The 21,451-nt window shown below is 46.9% G+C and overlaps 1 protein-coding gene and 1 non-coding gene across 2 annotated transcripts in view; one reads left to right on the forward strand and one right to left on the reverse strand.

Annotated features, from left to right (window-relative positions):
* The window catches only part of LOC119163274 (uncharacterized), a 185,812-nt gene that overhangs the window by 56,119 nt on the left and 108,242 nt on the right, over positions 1-21,451 (reverse strand). The gene's annotated exons all lie outside the window — the stretch shown is intronic.
* LOC119165967 (U4atac minor spliceosomal RNA) lies at positions 18,602-18,725 on the forward strand. Its single transcript, XR_005109104.2, has one exon. It is a non-coding gene; the product is annotated as a U4atac minor spliceosomal RNA (small nuclear RNA).

The following is a 21,451-nucleotide window of genomic DNA, read 5'->3' on the forward strand; positions in this document are numbered from 1 at the left end:
TCGAGCTCCATGTCTACGCCCCCCCTCCAGACGACGCCATACGAGGCATCATGTTCCATGCATAAGATGACTTCTCAGACGAAGAGATTTTGGCAGACCTACAAGCCAGCAACCCCACCATTCCTATCGTGAGTGGAAGACGCTTGGGCCAAACTAGGCACGTCGTGGTTGCACTAATGACGCCAAACCTTCCAAAGTGGATATTCTACCACGGAACCGACATCAGGCTGTACCCGTTCTACAACAGGGTGGAATCGTGTTTTAACTGCCGCAAGGTTGGTCACCGCACGGATGTTTGCCCGATGCCACGTAAGCAGCGATGCCGCCGTTGCGGAGAGGAACACCCCACACCAGGACAGGGCGAAACACCCGCATGCACGCCACGCTGCATCGTCTGCAATGGTGCACACAACACCGGCAGCTCAAACTGCAAGTATCGCTTTATCAAGAAGGCGCCACCCACCCCGCAATCGAAGCAAGAAGCGCAAGAACCTTCGTCGAACATCCATCGCAACCCATCTCACAGTGGCTCCTCCAGCAGACGCTCACCATCATCTCGAGACCATTCTGCATCTTTCCCACCACTCGGGAACAGCAGCAACCAGCAGCAGCGCCGAGAGAGCAGGTCCCCATCCCACACCCGGCGCTCAGGGTCTCGTTCAGCTAAACGACGTGGCAGCAGGTGTCGATCCCACAGCAGGCGCCCGAGGTCACGCTCAGCCCAACGACGAGACAGCAGGCCCTCATCTCACTCAAGGTCCAAATCAGCCAGGCGCAGCCCATCGGTGTCTCGTTCATCCAGTCGAGGTCCCGGAGAAGCGTCCAAGTCGGTGGCCTGGCAGCGGGGCGCCCCGGCATCACTACTATTTTCCGATTCACAGGTGAGGGAGTTGGCAAAGGAGAATTCTGCCCTTAAGGCTCAAATCTCGGCCCAGCAGTCCCAGATAGCTAAATTGACTAGCTACATCCAGTCTCTAGAAGCCAAAATAGATAGAGCACTCAGTATCGACAAACAAACTACACCCACATCATCCGAAACACAAGACGCACATCCGAACCCCCTGGCACCAAACCCGGCGTTATCGCCAGTTCCTCAACTTCAGAACGCTAATAAACGCAAGGCAGCTACACCCACAGCTTCACTCCACGCAGACGCCGACATCACTACAAAAGTAACGACGGCATTCACGGCAGCCATCTCAACGCTGAAATCCGATCTGAACGCTGAAATAGAAACGCGCTTTAATGCGATCCACCAAACCATCCGGGAAACAACCACCTCATTCGCCGTGTTAAAGAGCTCGACCGAAGCTGCACTGGCCGACTTCAGTGTGCAGTTGGCCATCCACCGCACACCATCCAATAGCCGGCAAACACCGGCCCCTACGCCAATAACATAGTCATGGCGGCTCTCCACACGCTCACCGTCTGGCAGTGGAACTGCAGGAGCTTCCGCAATAAGAAGGGCCATCTGCAGCAACATATCCAGCATATTCAAAACCATGCACCAAATGGGGAATGTTCGCCGGACATCATAGTTTTACAAGAAACGAACACTGCCGCTCAACTGCCCGGATACGCATCATATAATCAGAAAATAGACATATCCGCGAGCGCACAATGCCACACTGCCATCTTAGTACACAAGAATGTCACAGCCATTCAACATGAAATTGAGGGTACGAGTATTCATCACACACTGGTGGAAATTATACCAAAAAGACGAGGAGACAAGCCACTCTTCATTTTAAATATATACAGCCCTCCAAGAGATACAGCTGCGGATCTACCTTACATCTTTCGGAAAGCAACAAATCTGGCGAAGGATGCAAAGCTGCTCGTACTAGGCGATTTTAACGCAAAACATCCCGAATGGGGATACCCGAAATCCAACCCCAAGGGTCGCCGATTATGGAGCATCATACACGACCTAGGTTTCAGTATCCTCAATGATCCGGAGCAATCGACGCGAATCGGGAACAGCGTATGTCGAGATACTACCCCAGACCTCTCCCTTTGCAAAAACACGGAGGGTGCCCGTTGGCAAAACACAGGTCACACCGTAGGAAGTGACCATTTCATTCTAGCGGTAACCATTGAGTTAACCACAAGCAATGTAAAAAAACGAGCCACAGCTCGCATTACAGACTGGGATAAATTCCGCCAACTGCGCAAAGAAACGGCACCCGATTCGGTATTGGACTTGAACGAATGGATACTTTCTTTGAGTCGAGATGTGGACGCTACAACATACCAAGCAGACGTAACTCCGGAACAGCCATCAACAGATTCACGCCTTCTACATATGTGGGAGGCGCATGAAAGCCTCATGCGTAGGTGGCGGCGCCAACGTCACAACACAAGGCTCCGCCGCCGCATCTCGAGGCTCGAACGTGAATTAGAAGCCCACACCGCTGTGCTAACACGCCAACAGTGGGGCCAACTTTGCGGCAGCCTCAATGGCCAGATGGGCTGCAAGAAAACGTGGCATCTTCTGCGACACCTGCTGGACCCTGGTAGCTCCAAGTCGGCCGCACGCAAACAGCTCGCGCGAATTGTCCATCAATACCCGGGCACCAACGAAGAGCTGCTGGAGGAGCTCATCACCCGCTACATCAACACATCTCAGAAACAGAACAGCACAGAGCAGTTGCCTGAATACACTGGAACAGCCAACGAACAGTTGGACGCCGACATTTCGGAAAGTGAGGTTTGCATAGCGCTACATAAACTGCGTACAACATCGGCACCCGGTCCTGACGGGGTGACAAATAAGACGCTGCGCAACCTCGATCCAAAGTCGGTAGGGGCCATTACTGAATATATGAATGAGTGCTGGAGGTCCGGCCATTTGCCATCAGAATGGAAACACGCAAGGGTCGCGTTTATACCGAAACCGGGCAAGAAACTCGACCTGGAGAATCTTCGTCCAATCTCGTTGACCTCCTGCCTGGGCAAACTAATGGAGCATGTTGTCCTCTGTCGCTTGCAAAATTTCGCGGAAGAGCACCGCCTACTTCCCCCCACAATGCTGGGCTTCAGGGCCCATCTATCCACTCAGGATGCGCTCATCCAGTTGCATCACGATCTCCTACGACCTGAGAGTGGCACTAGTACCAAGGCTTTGCTCGGTCTGGACCTTCACAAAGCATTTGACAACGTGAAGCATAGTGCCATTTTAGGCAGTCTGTCCGAACTACGATCCGGGGAACGCATATTTAACTACGTCCGTGCTTTCTTATCTAATCGAACGGTTGAACTCTCAGTGGGTGACCTTCGTTCTAAGCTCATCACACTCGGTGATCGCGGCACCCCGCAGGGAGCTGTTTTGTCCCCTTTCCTTTTCAACCTCGCTATGAGGTCACTACCTCCCAAACTTGACACGATACCCGGCTTGCGATACACCCTCTACGCAGATGACATCACGCTCTGGACGACGGTGGGATCCGATGGTCAAATCGAGGAGACTCTTCAAAGAGCAACCGACGTAGTCGTTCAGCACGTGTCAGAAGCGGGTTTGGAGTGTTCCCAGAGCAAATCGGAGCTACTATTACTGCGACCTCCAGATCGCCGCAAAATTAAGACTCCACTTCCTAGTATTAACGTGTATGTCAATGACACGCCAATTAAGCAGGTGGCCCACATGAGAGTACTCGGACTCATTGTGCAAACAAACCACCACAACAACATTACGCTAGACCGTCTCACCGTAACCGTGAACCAGACGGCCCATCTTATATCTCGAGTGAGCGCTCGCAATCGAGGCATGAAGGAGAAAGAACTGCTACAGATAATTCAAGCCTTCGTTTTGTCGCGCTTCACGTACGCCCTCCCTTATTTGCACCTCCTTCAATCTGAGCGAGCCCAACTAAATCGGCTCTTACGCAAAGCGTATAAGGTGGCATTGGGTCTCCCCCGAAACACATCGACAGAGCACCTCCTCAGTCTTGGGCTGCATAACACCTTAGAAGAACTTCTTGAAGCGCATCTTACGGCGCAAATTCACCGATTACAGGGAAGCAGGACGGGGCGTTGGATCCTTGCTAACATTGACCATGTGGTATCTCCTACGGGTAACGATCCGGCTGTCATCCCCCCCAACATCAGAAAGAAATTCCTCATAAAACCACTGCCAAAGAACATGTTGGCCAGCCATCACGACGGTAGAAGGAAAGCGAGGGCCAAATTCTTGCAAAAAACGTACGCGTCCAACCCAACCGTTGCGTACGTTGACGCCGCCCAATACCGAGAGTTTACTAAAGCATATGCAATAAGCGTAATCACTCTCCCCGGCAACAACGCCAATTCACCTCAAATTAAAGCGGCTGCTTCTGTCCGTGTGCTTAATACGACAGAAGCTGAGGAAGCGGCGATAGCGCTAGCAGCAGCATCCGGATTCACCACTATACTCAGTGACTCAAAGGCTGCTATATCCAACTTCGCACGTGGCATTGTGGCCCCCACAACTCTGCGTTTACTATTGCCCAGTCTCCTTACAGATGCTGAGGAAGACGCACTATCCTCCATTGCGCTGGTATGGGTGCCGGCTCACGCGGGGAACCCAGGGAACGAGGCGGCCCACCTATATGCTCGAGGATTCGTCAGCCGAGCGGTGGTACCCGCCTCTGATTTGGAAAACCCTGGTGAAGCCTTGACATCCTACCATGACATCACACAATATTACCGTCTTTCGAGGCAGACAAAACCACCCCCGCACCATAAGCTAACTAAGCGCCAGGAGGTTATCTGGCGCCGCTTGCAAACACATTCATTTCCGTGCCCATACATTTATGCACGTATATACCCCGACTCGATTGATCCGCATTGCTCGCATTGTGGCTCAATAGCCACACTTAATCACATTCTCTGGGCCTGCAGGGAAGATCCCCCCTCTCTCGATCTCCTAGCCGCTCCCTCGCCAGAGGGGTGGGAGGCAGTTCTGACCTCCACCAGCCTGGCCGTTCAGCTCCAGGCCGTACAAAGGGCAGAGGAGGTGGCCATCAGGTTCAGCCTGGCGGGTCACCTACCTCCTTAAGTCTGACGACAATAAAGTTGTGTTCTCTCTCTCTCTCTCCATGGGGAATTGTTGCCACAGTGTGTAGGCACGTTATCTGTATAATCTCTCGCTCAAATATGTAAAAGAGCGTTTTAGTAACGCCTGACAGAAGTTAGTACGTTACACACATTGCAGGATATATATATATATATATATATATATATATATATATATATATATATATATATATATATATATATATATATATATATATATATATATATATATATATATATATATATATATATATATTATACCTTGTTCAATTCCAATCGCGTCATTTAGCAGGGCATTCGACTAAGTCATCATCATCATCATCATCAGCCTGACTACGTCCACTGCAGGACAAAGGCCTCTCCCATGTTCCGCCAGTTAACCCGGTCCTGTGCTTGCTGCTTCCAATTTATACCCGCAAACTTCTTAATCTCATCTGCCCACCTAACCTTCTGTCTCCCCCTAACCCGCTTCCCTTCTCTGGGAATCCAGTCAGTTACCCTTAATGACCAGCGGTTATCCTGTCTACGCGCTACATGCCCTGCCCATGTCCATTTCTTCTTCTTGATTTCAGCTATGATATCCTTAACCCCCGTTTGTTCCCTAATCCACTCTGCTCTCTTCTTGTCTCTTAAGGTTACACCTACCATTTTTCTTTCCATTGCTCGCTGCGTCGTCCTCAATTTAAGCTGAACCCTCTTTGTAAGTCTCCAGGTTTCTGCTCCGTAGCTAAGTACCGGCAAGATACAGCTGTTATATACCTTCCTCTTGAGGGATAGTGGCAATCTACCTGTCATAATTTGAGAGTGCTTGCCGAATGTGCTCCACCCCATTCTTATTCTTCTAGTTACTTCAATCTCGTGGTTCGGCTCTGCGGTTATTACCTGCCCTAAGTAGACATAGTCTTTTACAACTTCAAGTGCACTATTACCTATCTCGAAGCACTGCTCTTTGCCGAGGTTGTTGTACATTACTTTCGTTTTCTGCAGATTAATTTTAAGACCCACTTTTCTGCTCTCCTTGTCTAACTCCGTAATCATGAGTTGCAATTCGTCCCCCGAGTTACTCAGCAATGCAATGTCATCGGCGAAGCGCAGGTTACTAAGGTATTCTCCATTGACTCTTATCCCTTACTGTTCCCATTCTAGGCTTCTGAAAACCTCCTGTAAGCACGCGGTAAACAGCATTGGGGAAATTGTGTCCCCCTGCCTTACACCCTTCTTGATTGGTATTCTGTTGCTTTCTCTATGAAGCACTATGGTAGCAGTTGATCCCCTGTAGATTTCTTCCAGAATGTTTATATATACTTCATCTACGCCCTGATTCCGCAGTGTTTGCATGACGGCTGATATTTCTACTGAATCAAACGCCTTCTCGTAATCTATGAAGGCTATGTATAGTGGTTGGTTATACTCTGAGCATTTCTCTATTACCTGATTGATAGTATGAATGTGGTCAATTGTTGAGTAGCCTGTTCGAAATCCTGCTTGTTCCTTTGGTTGATTGAATTCTAATGTTTTCTTTACTCTGTTAGCAATTACCTTTGTAAATAGCTTGTATACTACAGAGAGCAAGCTGATCGGCCTGTAATTCTTCAAGTCCTTGTCATCTCCTTTCTTATGTATTAAGATGATGTTAGCGTTCTTCCAAGACTCTGGTACTCTTCCCGCCAGGAGACACCTCGTAAACAGGGTGGCTAGTTTTTCTAACACAATCTGTCCTCCATCTTTCAGCAGATCTGATGTTACCTGATCCTCACCAGCAGCTTTGCCCCTTTGCATGCTCTCCAAAGCTTTTCTGACTTCTTCTATTATTACTGGTGGGGTGTAATCTGGGTTACTGCTAGTTCTTATAGTATTAAGGTCGTGGTTGTCTTGGCTACTGTACAGATCCCTGTAAAACTCCTCCGCTATCTTAACTATCCTATCCATATTGGTAGTTATTTTGCCTTCTTTGTCCCTTAGTGCATACATCCGACTTTTGCCTATCCCAAGTTTTCTCTTCAATGCTTTGACACTTCCTCCGTTTTTCAGAGCGTGTTCAATTCTCTCCATGTTATACCTTCTTACATCGCATACTTTACGTCTATTAATCAACTTCGAAAGCTCTGCCAGTTCTATTTTGTCTGTTGTACTTGACACTTTCATGATTTGACGCTTCTTAATTAGGTTCTTCGTTTCCTGTGAAGTAGAAATATATCGACTAAGTAGAAATATCTTAAATACTGGATAGGGCTTATTCCACACAGGAACAAGAAAGAAGGAATATTGCAGCACAGGACAAGCGTTTTGGCGTGTTTTTTCTTGGATACGTGTGAATTATGGGCTATTCAATATTTAAGGCTTCATGTACCAACTAGCCCAGCAAGAAACTTTTGCCTATAGGCTCGAGTGCGTTGAGATAGATGAAAATGACAGGTCAGGTTTCGAAAGTGGCATTAAAACCAAGATTTCGGCTGGTGTGCGCTGTTCACCCCTGAGAGGTGGTTACGATAATAACTGTCATTGTTTGACAACCCAAAAACCACGATATGATTATGGGAGATTTCGTAGTGAAGGGTTATGGAAAGTTTGACTTTCGACCGCTCGGGGTTCTTTAACGCGCACCGAAAACTACAAGCACTTGCACGGGAGGGGGGGGGGGGGGGCTCGGGCATTTTTGGTGCTAATCGAAAATGCGGCCGCCCCGGCTGATGTTTAATGTCGCGACCGGCAATCGAGCTCCATAACTGCTATAGACCACCGCGGTGGCTTTACAGGCCAGTGTAGCCTGCGGGCTGTTGACAACGTGGTCCAGCATCGACGACTGGCTGAAGTCTGTTCATTGGGACAGTCATTGTGTAGTAACAATTTGATCGCTATCGAAGGAGCACCCAGTCTACTGAAACGTTCTGTATGTCATTCCAATACCCCCCCCCCCCCCTATGCTCCCGTAAGGTTCTTAATTAAGAAAAGTATATGGATACCATAAGCTATTATATGGAAATATATGCACAGCATACAGAACGTTTCAGTAGGGGAGAGAAGGACGCGGGTTCGATTCTAGGCCTCGACAGGCGTATTTTGATGGGGGCGAAATAGAAAGAACACCTATTTTCTTAGAATTAGGTCAACGCTAAACAACCGTGGTGATAGAAACTATAAGGCGGAGCCCCTCGTATACGACGTGCCTCGTATTCTGATCGTGATTTCGGCTCGTAAAAACCCAGCAATTAATAATCTAATTGGCGATGACTCTAATGACGCAGCAATATCATTGTCATCGTTCCACTGGTACTCAGTGGCTGATCTAGAGGGCAGCGGTAAAGCCAATTGACCCGCAATCAGGCAAGATAAATATAGAGCCACATATCTTATCAGGCTCACGAGTTGGTTGTGCGAGATCAGTCAATCACGTAGCCTTTAGTTCGATTGGGAGAACACGTGTACGCAGATTTACGAGGTTACAGATACGTGTTCTCCTAGTACGCTTGGAATTCTATACGGGACGGGTCAATGTGTCATGACAAACGCTTTGTTTACGACACCTACTACTGCAGCAGCTCCGTAGAGCTCCACGTGTAGCTGCCACAGTTCACCTGTTCTTTCGTGCGACGACCGTCTTTCGTTTTTATGTGCTCACTCACGTACGAGCGTGCGTACGTAAACACGGGAAGAATAGATTGCACAGCTGGCCGACTGACCGGGCATCTCGTTCACCTTGCCGCCGCCGTCGAAGGCTGGCGCGCTCCTCGGTATGACGACCACAACGTTCGGCCTTCAGCCGTCCTTTCCGAGTAACTCTCTCTATTCTCTTCCGACAGCTGCGCACCCTTCGATCGCTGAGTGTCAACAACGTTTCCCGAACGCGGCAACCAACGCTGTAAGACAGCACGAGAGAAGAGACACATACACTGCAGCGCAGTGTCTGCGCGTTCTCATCCGTCTTTAACACCGATTGCCTTCATCGTGAAGCAGCTAGTCAGAGGCTAACTACATCTACATCGTGAAAATCAAAGCAAGAAATAAGGACAAAGAAAGGACCATACGCACACAGTGCAGGCTATCAACTTAGTTTTATTCTTGAAGAAAAACCCTTTCTTTTTTTCGTACTCAGAAAGTTTCAAATAAAAAAAATGAAACAGGACAGTGCGCTCTGTCTTATTTCAGTTTTTTTTTTCCTGAAACGCTTTTTTATATACATCAAAAACAAAAGTTTCTTTGAAAAATGCAGTACCAACTAGCCCGAGTAGCTACCCTGTTGAGTTTTATTGAAAGCACATGCACCCACGGGCTAACAGTTTCACCCTCAGGATCTAAGCTGCAAGAAACAAGTTTCATTTAGTGATTAGAGCTCAGAAAGTGTAATTCAGTAGCATGCAACATGATGGACGACGTCACTGGGCCTGTTTTATCATACCCGTTAATTATTGTGAAAAAAATTTGTTAAATTTCCCGTGCAACTTCTATTTTATTGTTTTGAGCACCATAGCTTCTGATGAGACATGCCAAGCGAGGCTGTCTATTATATTGTATGCCACATAATTAGATATACTGAGCGACAAACGAAACCCATTTCTTGCATTTTTAGAACCTGACCGTGTGACATTTTGCAAAAGAACGTCTTCGCGTGTTGTTCAGTAAGACGTGGTCGATAGTCGGCACTGTGTACATGTTATTCTTTTTACAGTGATGCTGACCGTAGTCGACCAGCAATCCAGTACTCGAACAGCAAACTCATCTGTAACTCGGTCTTCCTGCGAATCTTCCCCGAACGTCGCTGGGCTTAAACTACATGATCAGTCAATAGTTACCATAATCAGCCATCAGCTGTTTCATTCCGCTCTAGTTTACGCCTTATTGTAAACGAAATGCGACGACTACTCACCAATATGCTTCTGACAGGAACATCATCAATAAAGTAAATAAAGAACGGAAATCTGAAGTTCGCTGTCAAGAAGTGAGGACAATTAAACTCCAGGACCTCGTAAACTTTATACGTGTGACGCGGGTATACGCAGTTTTTTTTTTCTTCTCCTTCGACAGTGCAGTTTAGCAACTTTCAAAACGCACCACATGCGCTACATCACATTGGGTCATCACCTCCCCGATCACCAACTGCGCCAAATGATTGCACGTGTAAGCCATGACAGCATCGCGGAATTGGCGTCCGCTGCTCCATAAGCTCGAGAATTCTTCTCAGTCTTTAGCGCATACTTTTCTTCTCCTTTCTTTTTTCGAAACCAGCAAGTTCACCGGGTCACCGCTTGTCGTATACACGCCAACCTTAATCCCCCGCTCTACAAAGTCTAACAGACAAAGGGGCAGGGGGTTGGAGGGATTGGGCCGTTCTCTCAACATATAAGTAAAACGAAACAAGAAGCACGTCGGTTGAACGATCGGCAGAGGGCGTGACATTCTAAACCGCTTTCCCTTTACGCTCGTACGTACAGCAATGCAAGAACAACAAGACGAAAGTATCGGAAGACCTCGGACGATACGTAGACACGAGCAGGCGTAACAAGGAAGTCCACGTCGTCCACCGGCAACAGTCTCTTTAGGGAACCTGTCCCACTTGACACGTGTTGCCGAGCGCCTCGGTACATGTGCTCCGGATTTACTTAGGCTCGCGGAAGCGATTGCGCTAGCGTGTCTCGAGTGACAGTCTAGACGGGCTACCCAGCGCGAAGACGTGTGTCTACGCCGCAGCTTACGGAGCCTCTCGAATTTACCCGGCTCGTATACGGTGTTTCATGACCCGGTCCGGGACGTTTCTCCTGTACTACGTGCCCGCTTAGATCGTCGACTAAACGCCCACCTTATCCATCATAAGATGGATGGAGGGAGGGTGTATATTGGGTGTAGGAAGGGGAGTGATGAAAGAGTAAGCGGCGATGCACTACATGTGTGCATCTGTATATGCCATCTCACGTGGATACATCATCCGTCTTCCCATGCTTCTTATTTATTTTGCGGATAAGCTGTCTTAGACTACCCAGTACTGCCACGTTGTTGTCGTAGTAGTAGTAGTAGTAGTAGTGGCAGTGGTAGTAGTAAAAGTAGTCGTCGTAATAGTAGTAGCATGCAGCATTGTGGTCGTCGTCACGCTAGTCACTAGACCAGAGGGGCGAGTAAGAAGCTGATTATCATGATGATGAGTTATGATGATGACGATTATGCATGTGATCTCTCCGGCCAATCACATGCATTAGTCGTGTGTGTGTGTGTGTGTGTGTGTGTGTGTGTGTGTGTGTGTGTGTTTGGAAGCACCGGGCCTGTATATGGAGCCAGGTGCAGTTATTATGTATATGACTCCATATTCATTAACTCTGTACAGGAGCCATGTATGGTAACTACAGCTGAGAGAAAGAAGAAACTGGACGCACGTCTTCGCACCGGAACCTTTGTCAAACAAATGTAGTCGTGCGTGTACGCGTGTGGGCGCACACTTCTACTTCGCAAAAGTATCAACAAACGCCCCAAAAAGAACCGAGATAACCCAGCAACTGCATCCACCCCACTCCCCCTTCCTTTCGCTCGACGGATACGGCAAAACGAATTTCACGGTTCCGTCGACCGCTTGACCCGGTTCTCGTATGAGAGTTTCACGAGGAGGAGGCCTAGGGACGCGAGGTGCCGTTCCGTCTATCGACTCGCTCGATCAGCTTTCCGGTGTGTTGGCTTCCTTTTTGTCTCTGCACGGCTCTCTCTACTAAGCCGTTCGAGCCGCTCGGCACGCGCGTTTCGACAAGGAAAGAAAGAGAGCAAGAGAGAGAAAGAGGGAGAGAGAGACAACGACGCAGGTGAGACGCGACGAAGGAGCAAGCGTTTGCATGCGAAAGCACAAGAGCCGAGCGTCCCGTTATCTCCCTTTTTTTTTCTTGTCTCTTATTTCTCTCCTGCTCTTTCTTTCCTATACTATGTTTCGTACGGAGCGCACTGCTTGTTAAGGCAAAAGCTAAGACACTCGCGACACCACTCCCTGCGTCAACTCTCCAGTATTGGCTACCGTGATACTGGTGATACCCCGTACATCCTTTGTTTTCTTCAATGGGTTCCGGTCGCCTGTTTGTCCCGGAGATATATGCAAAACTATTCTTTTTTTTTTTCTCATCTCTCGAAGATGGTAAACAGTTCCCGGTGTACGCGCAGCTAGGATTCTGCCGTCCCTTTATCGAACTGATGATGACTCGTGGCGATAGCGCTTTAGTGTAGTCGGAAGTTACCCGGGTCCAAGCGCTTTCTTCTCAATTCTTTCTTTTCTTTTTGAAAAGCGTAGAGCTCGGTCCAAGTCTTCCTCGATTCAATTTTGACCCACTACCCATTATATGGACCGGTTTTCTACGTGGTATTCATTTGTCAGCTCTATGCCCTTCTGGTTAGTGGCACGTGCACGGACAGGTGCGCGATTATCTTTCCGTTCCTATCTTTGCGCTAATACTTACTTCCTGTTCCGCAGAACCGTCGTTTCCTAAGGACAGTTATGCTGTCTTCAGGACTGTATCCGAGACAGGCTCGTGCAATTTGCCTTTTCCCGTCACGACGCGTGTGACTGGAACCTGTTGCGAGGCTCCCGGCTCAGCGCCCCGCGTTTCCAAGCGTGGAAGGATGAACGAGCGAACAGCACCTCTTGATGATAATTAAAGTACTGCGCTACAATTACTGCGAAAAACAAAGTCAGCGAGGGGTCACGAAACCAAGTGGACACTAAACAAGAGCCTCCCTAACTTCGTATGTCGCAGCAACTGTAGCGCAGTATTTCAATCATGCAAAACCATCTAGCCCAATATCTTACTTCGATTGATATGTGAGGTTTAACGTCCAAAAACTACCATAAGATTATTAGAAAACGCCGTAGTAGAGGGCTCCGGAAATTTTGACCACCTGGAGTTTTCTACCGTGCACCCAAATCTGAGCACACGAGCTTACAGCATTTTCGTCTCAATCGAAAATGCAGCCGCCGCAGCCAGGATTCGATCCCGCGACCAATATCTCACTTTGCTAACATTTCGATGAGTTTGGGAACGATGATACAACTACACAGCTAACCATGTGGTTGGCTATGTGGTTGGGTCGATGACACTTCGGATCGCGTGCGCACATGTTTGGAAAGCTCGAAAAACCCCCCAAGTTTACCCTGGATATGTTTGTGATGGTTTGTAGCACGCTTTATTCTCAGTGGACGCCAGGAGCCACTGTAATTCAAGTGATACGATAAAAAAAAGCATGCAACAGACTCGGAAAGACGACGAATAATACGAGGAATGAAATTGGACGACTTCGTTAGAGTGAAAGTGTCATATATCCTCCTTCAGTGTTGATCAACTTGCGGATAAGTTCTACGGGATGCCTAGGTGACGGAAGAGATGACTGAGCACCATTCGATTGCAGCACGAAGCTCCAAGGAAATTCTTCCAGATTTTTCAGGAAGGAAGGCTTCTGGTTGAATAGGAATTCGTCCCAACCCGGGGATTGAATCCAGAACCAATGCCTATCCGAAGGCCGTTGCTCTACCAATTGAGCTAAGTAGAATTCTAACTATCGGCAGTCGCTGGTCAGCTCGTTTCATCGAGATGGAACTGCTGTTTTGCGTTGTGTTGTAAGGGAGAAAAAAGAGAGAGAATAAGGATGAAAGGAAGGCAGGGAAGTTAACCATGGCTGAGCCTGGTAGGTTACCTTGCACTGGGGAGGAGACAAGGGGAATAAAAGTTAGAGAAGGAGAGAAATGCATAAGCGTAACATTCTAATATAGCTTCACTTATGTTCACATACATTCGCTAAGGTGTGGTTATTCTCGGAGGGCTGACTACTCGTAACTCCTTTTTTCCTTCATCTAGGAAGGATAGCCAAGGATATCGGAGTACGCTCTTTCAAGGATATCGGAAGACGCATGCCGGCGGTGGTGGCTCTGCCAAGCGATCTTACGACACCGGTTCTGATTACATAGTCAGAATACTGCGGCTTCGTCTGTTCGAATAACTTGAAAAACTCGTGTCACATTATTTAGGCATGTCTGCGTCAAAGTTACGCCGCGATCGTCGCCCTCCTGCACGCATGAGAGCCCTCGGCATGCTGCGCAGACATGCATGGTTGCAGAACCACATCCATTGCTCGCTTTGCGACGAGCTTTTGGCGCATGCGAGACGTGCACCCACGCGTGTCGGCGTCTGCATGAGTGCGCCACGATCCGAAGCGCGGCAAATTTACAGGTTTGTGGAATGCAGCCGCACGAATGCGATCAAGCCTCCTTATCGTTACCTTGTACGTGCTGGTGTGGCATGGAAACGCAGGTTGCGTACCTCTTAGCTCGCTTATTCGCCGGAGTGACATTAGGATGAGGAATAGAAAGAACCACGAAGTCACGATGCTAAGCTAAAAAGCGAACACCCTTATCTGTAAAAGGCAGCTCCACATTTGCAAACGTTGTGGTCACTGCATTTCTGAGCACGGGTAAATTTTAACAATCATATAGTCGCTGACAAAGGTGAACAAAAACTACATAAAGACTCTAGCTCCCCTTTCCGCTCTCTTATATTAGAAAAAAAAATATAAGGAACTCGACAGTAAAAAAAGTACATTGGCGAGTTCAGTCGCAGTACGGATCACCAAAAGTTTCGCCATCCGGTCTAATGCGATGCTACATTAACTATGAACAGACACTCGATCGTTTCATTGTAGTCCGCTTTATGGGGCATAAAGTGGACGAAAGGGTGACCGCCTCCGTATGTAGCTCAGCGGTATATACGCATCGGGCGATGCTTGTTCGAAGGTCGCAGGTTCGGTGCCTGCCCACAGCGAGTTATGTTTTCGTCCACTTTTCTTTCTTCACATTTGCATTACAACTGTTTCTAAAAACATCCCCTGTACTTTCTTTGGCCTCATTGTCTGTTGGTTTTCACTAATATTATGCACTCGAATGCAACGCAAATCTTTTTCCCAGATTTTTTTTTCTACTGAAAGTCTCGACCCTCGCGTTGCATTCGTGGTCGCATTACAGTCGAGTAAACACGGCAGCCCATCCTGCAGTTATCACGCGCTATTCGCAATTTCGTCGTTTCCATTATGGGTCACTTGAGCTAATCTTTTGTTCAGAGCCATGTGTGCCGTTTACCGCCATTCCTGACGCGCAGCAGCTCTCGATTAAAATTTTTCATTTTTATTGTTGATCCGTGTAAACGCTGCAGCGATTGTCGAACGAAATCCGACGGAACTCGTTCGCCAAATGATGCCATTTTGCCTCGCATTCTCCCGGTGTAGCCGGTATACGGTGCTTGGCGGCTGACCCAAAGGTCATGGGGTCGATCTCGGGGGTGGCGGCCGCATATGGATGTACGCGAAGTGCTAGAAGGCCGTGTCTTGTGCGATGTCCTAATATCACTAAATAGTCCACGTTTCCGAAGCCCTCCATGGCTGATAGTAGAAGTCTTATTATTATTATTATTATTATTATTATTATTATTATTATTATTATTATTATTATTATTATTATTATTATTATTATTTCATCCCGCTCTTCTTTCTTTTCTGTTCACTTCTAACATCACCGAAGCTGTATGTTGCGCAAACGTGACGGTATGCCTAGTTGTCCCGTTTTTTCGCGCGAACGCCCTCGCCATCTCGCACAGCGGACCGCGCCTCCTCTGGGAAAAGAATGGACGAAGGAGACCCGGCTATACCTTCGTACACGACAGCCGAGCCGAACTCTTTCGCGAGCCGCGGTATTTTGCCATTCATGCCGCGCGCGCTCGGCAATTTCGCGCACCGTCGACTCCGTAACGTGGGCCGCGCCATTGGCTCTTTGAGTTGGTCGTATAATCGCGCGCCGATAACTCGCAGTTCTCGCACTGTCTGTAGCCTGCGCCACGAGTATTGTCGAGGCGGAGGGTCACCCGAACACTATGCACCTAGGCAGCGTGGTCGATAGGGGTTTTAGTGCTTCTCGAACGGTTCTTATTTTTTTTTCTTATCGCCTTTCTCGCGTTTCATTCATTTCTGTTGCGTCTCTTTCTATGCGTGTTCTCGATGTATGAATATTTCTATTTATTTTTTCGCTCGGTCGCCTGGCCGAGGTATTATTTGAAGAAATAAAAAAAACAATGCAGAACTTTTACATCAACTCAGGGCTGCCGAGAGGGCCCACTCGTCTACACTCGGCCTACACGTACCGATGTTGGAGCGGCCCGCTGCTCTACCTCCGCGAGGTAGTGTTCCTCAGGACCTCGATAAAGTTCTGTGCCTGTCCGGGGACATCAGAAAAACATAACGTGGCGATTGACTTGGTTTTGCCCCACATATTCACGTTCAGGTGGTACACGGCACGGTGATACAGAAGTTACCGCCACACAGATACTGTGCGGTTATGGATACAGTGATTCTGATACTAAATACACGAGTTTGACGTCACACTCAGTATCACTTCATAAGGTTGATTGATAAATATGTGGGGTTTTAACTTCCCAAAACCACTATATGATTATAAGAGACGCCGTAGTGGAGGGCTCCGGAAATTTCGACCACCTGGGGTTCTTTAACGTGCACCCAAATCTGAGCACACGGGCCTACAACATTTCCGCCTCCATCGGAATCACTTCATAAGGTTAGGCTGAGCAATTGAAAAAAAAAAAAACGAGATACACCATAGGGAAGGGCTTCAGAAATCACCTGCACTAAGATCAGTGATCAGTCACCTGCACTAAGATCACAAAGTATACATGGAGTCTTGGGCATTTCGCCTCGCGAAACGCTACCACTACGACTGAGATCGTACTCGCGACCTTCGGATCTGTAGCGGAGCGCCGTAACAACTGACCTACCGAGACGACCTCCTCTTCAAATAATAATCATACGACGTTGACAGCAAGTGAAATAACATTTTCGAAAAATTATTTCACTGTCCAAATCCATTTAGAATATTACTTTTGTGACCATTTACAAAAAGACCTCTAAATACGCTATTCGTAACTAGTACAGTGCTTGACGAGTTTGATAATTAATTACACCAAGTTAGATGTCACCAAGTTAGATGTCAATTAATTACACCACAAGTCATATGCCATTAACGAAAAAAAGTTCGCATAGCTTGCACTATAGGCGCAGAGACAAAGAGAGAGCGGAGCTGACGGGCAGCTCCGTATCACTGGTGCCGATTCTGAAAGAAGTGCGGTGCTTGGTGGCATTTGTTGTTTCTATTTAGTTTTCCCTCGTGCCATCTTTCTTAATTACTCTCTCTCTCTTTCCTTTCTGTTATAAAGACGACAGTTTTTTAAGATACTTGAAGGCAGAAATTGTAGTCTGTCTGTCTGTGTGTTTGTCACACATAAAGATTCAACCACCCAGCCAAAGTTTAAGAACTTCCTGAACGCTCAGCCATCTTGAACTGGTGGATGCGCTCATACTTGTGAGCATTGTGGATCAAAACACAAATAATAAGCGCATGTGCGGCGCAGCATCACTACAAAAGTATTAGGTTGCGTGTTACTTTACTAGAAAATACATATATACGCAATTCTAAAGATCTAAGTGTTTCTTAGGCTGCGCTTAAAATGCAATGCTACGCACGCAAAGAAGGCCGGTAGAACATTGTCGCATTTCGACGACCTTTGCTGCCAAGCACGCAGACACGCGATCATTTTTTCCTGTTTTTTTATTTTATTTTTATTTTTTTCTCGTTTTTTTCTATTTTTTATCTTTGTTTCCTTTTTTTCTTAGCTCTCCTTTTGATTTTTTCTCATTCTGTATCCCATTCTTCCTATTTTGTCTTTCTCATTCCCTAAATACTATGCTTTACTCTTTCCCATGCTCCTTACCTTAATTCTTCCTCCACATAATTTTCATTTCACCCCCTTTCTAAATTTAATATACAATACTATGCTATGCACTATTAGCAGTCTGAAGACAGCAAGACTGATGTTAAGCTTCCACGATCAACGCAAAACATCTTCAAGGCACAAATAATTGAAGTACGCGGGATACTATATGAACGTTCTAATGACGCTCTACTCTTATTTCCTGTGTTTCATTTATGTGTAAAACATTATGTGTAGAAAAAATATAGTTTTCACAGTTTAAAGAACGCTGTCAAGTTGTTATCAATTTACAATCTTTGACTCTAAATGAAAACGTCACCCTAAACTGACAGTTTGTGCGCAGTTTGGGAGGCCATATTATTGCCCATATTCTCATGCGCTAGCATTGCGTGTCGCGCGTTTGCACTGTCGCATTTCTTTTTTAATTATACTTCATGTACAACTTCAATTTGCAAAAATAACGCATCGGCTAGTCAGTGATCTCATAATACTTTGCTCTGCAAGCAACAGTTCGTTATCTCGCCCGACCACTGTTTTAATGCCAAATGCAAACCTCTTGAATACTCGGTTAGTCTAAAACAAAATTTAATTATGTTTGCATATTCTTTTAAAGAATAGGTACCTGCGAAAAGGTGCATAATCTACAAGAATTGTATTGTTACAAAATTATTTCCTGTTTATTGAGGGTGCAAAAACACTTGCACGCCACTGGAAATTAATTGGCGGTTTGAATGCTTGTGGCAGTTTGTTCAAGGTTGCTTACGTTAACCGTCTTTATCACGGGGAGCGTGGTTGTGCCGATGATCGTTAAGTGAGGCCGATCTTGCTGACACCGTGCAACAACACACGCGCGCCGCGCTAGTCATTGGCGTTGGTGCAATTTTTGAACCCCGTGGAGGGGTGGTCATGTGAAAATAAGAGAATTGCTTCAGGTACACGGAGGTTTATTTAAAGCAGGTAATCAATGTTAAATTGCAATGGCAGATCGCGAGCGCTGGGCCGCATTGCGAATGGAGCGCGCAGATCCGAGCGGGATTGCTCTCGCCAAATCGGCGATTGGAACGCGCGCCTCCCGACGGGAGCTCTTGGTGAACGGAAATCTAGCGAGGGAGCACGAGAGGGTGCGAGGGAGTGCAAAGCGTTTTCCGGACATCCATCGGTGATTGGATCAAAGGCGGGCGCACAAGATACGCCACTTGAACTTCCGGTCGAATCCGCCGATTTCGGCGGAGCAAGGAGTCTTGCTCCACGGAGCAATCCGTGATCTGAGGTGCCTCTCAATCTGCCATTGGGACACACCATTCACGCTCCCAGCCGCCATGGGAATGTGATTGCTCCGCTCAGAGCAGAAAAACCTGATTTGGATCTGCCATTAAAATTCAACATAAAACGTGACTACGACATGTTTTCACATGTTGTGTGTGTAGACCCGCTCACTGTTTACAACCACAGGCCCTTGGCCCCTTGATGACATCTGGTTTAGTCCCACCAATGTGTCTTAATAGCATCGGCTGACAACAAGAGCTTTAGAAAATAGCCCACTCATTTTACAGTTTCCTTCCCTTATTTGGGAAAATATATTCAGATAACTGTTAATTTGAGCTACATAAAAATGATAAAATATTCCCTTGTACTTTACTCACGGTCCTTTTGTGTTAGAAACAAAAGATACACTTTCTTTACCGTTGAAAAGAACTTGGAAACGTGCTGTCAGTTGTGACGTTAGGAGCTGGTAAATGAGGTGACCAAAGTTTTTTTTTTTTTTTTGGTACAACGCTTGCAACTTTTAAACCATCTATACGACTCCATATTCGGTGCAGGTCGTAACACGTGATTACAAATGCTTGACTGCGTTTTCCGCGGCATCATTCTGTGGTTATACACTCTGACCTCTAAGCTTACAGTAGCGCTAAATAAAATGGCTACCATAGAAAATAGCGGTCAATTTTTTTTAAATGAAACGATATCAAAACGACGAAAATGTCCCGCCTAGATACGCGAGATTATCGAAGCGATTATTGACGCGAACTTAAACAAAAAACAAAAACACATTTTGGTTATCAGTTTTGTTTTTCTGATGATACCATTTCCTTCCCGACCAGATGAGTTTTAGTCCTATTCGCCATTTCACGTGATACGGTGACCACAAACCAGGCAATTGTGTAATCTGCACGTGTTAGATATGCACTTCTTACCAGATAGAAGCAGACATGTATATATATATACTCAGCGCAGAGTAAGTCAATGAAAGACCTGGGGTGCGGCTTCACTGGCGACCACAGCGGGTAACGTGATCGCTCACCAGAGCATGATTGGAGTGCAGTACTTGGTCACTACCTGCCACATGAACACAGATCCGCCCAGCACAAAGCTCACCATAGCCCTCTAGCACAGCAGCTGCAAAGCTGCCTCTGAGCACAACGCGTCGTGGAACCGCGGTACAGTCGCAGGGAGGCTCCCCGACGCGCTGAGCTCGGAGGCAGCTTTGTAGCTGCTGTGACAGTTGTCACGTGATCAAAGGGGGCGGCGGCGAGCTTCGGGCTAGGCGAAACCTGCGCTCCGCGACGGCGCTACCAGCGCCTCGGTATGTCGACGGCGCCTACCGCTGTTTACGAAAATGGAATAGTTATGTATATCGGACAAATCGGCGCGCGTGCTTGGGAACGAAGCAGAAGATGAAGAAGAGAATGAACAGGATGAAGACAGCGCGTATCGTTTCAACAAATTCTATTATTTCTCTCCCCCCCCCCTTTTTCTTTTCTTTTTTTTACATTGTGCCAAATTAATTTCACAGTCAAAACACAGTAATCATATTCCCCTAACCTAGAAAATCTATAGGTATTGACTTGCATTAACCACCGGCTTCTTGGCCAATCCCCCTTAGTGGGTGAGAGCCACAAAAGAAAGGAACAAGCAAGCAAGCAAGCAAGTATCGTTTCACGATGATGATGTTTTTATGCTTCCGACAGACAAATCGCGATGAGCTTAAACCGTTTTGCTGCTAAAATAATTGGTGGCTGCTCTGCACAAGTCCGTAGGGTGTCCCTAACACATGTTACTAATGACCACATGCACTACATATATACACTAATCATAATATGGACAATATACACGATGATATATGTACAGAATTTACAAGACTGTGAAGAGAAATTTATTGTCACGAACAGTGAACATCAATTACAATCCAACGGAACATGGCGATAGAACACTACATCCACTGACACACGAAAAATTTTTACAAAATAATAGGTTTACATATGTACCGGAACACAACATACACAGATACACAAGACTTGTTACAAAAGCATATGTTTACATATGTACAATACATGGTAAACGAAGAACACACAAATAAAATGTAAAGATCTATATGTTAGGTATTTACATAGTATCTACAAGGTATTTGTGCGAGTACTAAACAAACATGAACCTGTAGTCAAAACCAGGCAGGCCTGAAAACAAGTTTTACACGTCTCTCGAAGACGAACACAAAAGGGCAGGACCAGTGTCGAAGGAATTCCTCCTCACCCAGAAAGACAGTTTCTCTGACACACACACAAAAAAAGGGGGGGGGGGGCAGATCTCACGTACAGTGAGATATGCGAAGCACGAAT

Source organism: Rhipicephalus microplus, chromosome 9 (genome assembly GCF_043290135.1).
Source record: "Rhipicephalus microplus isolate Deutch F79 chromosome 9, USDA_Rmic, whole genome shotgun sequence".
NCBI lineage: Eukaryota > Metazoa > Arthropoda > Arachnida > Ixodida > Ixodidae > Rhipicephalus > Rhipicephalus microplus.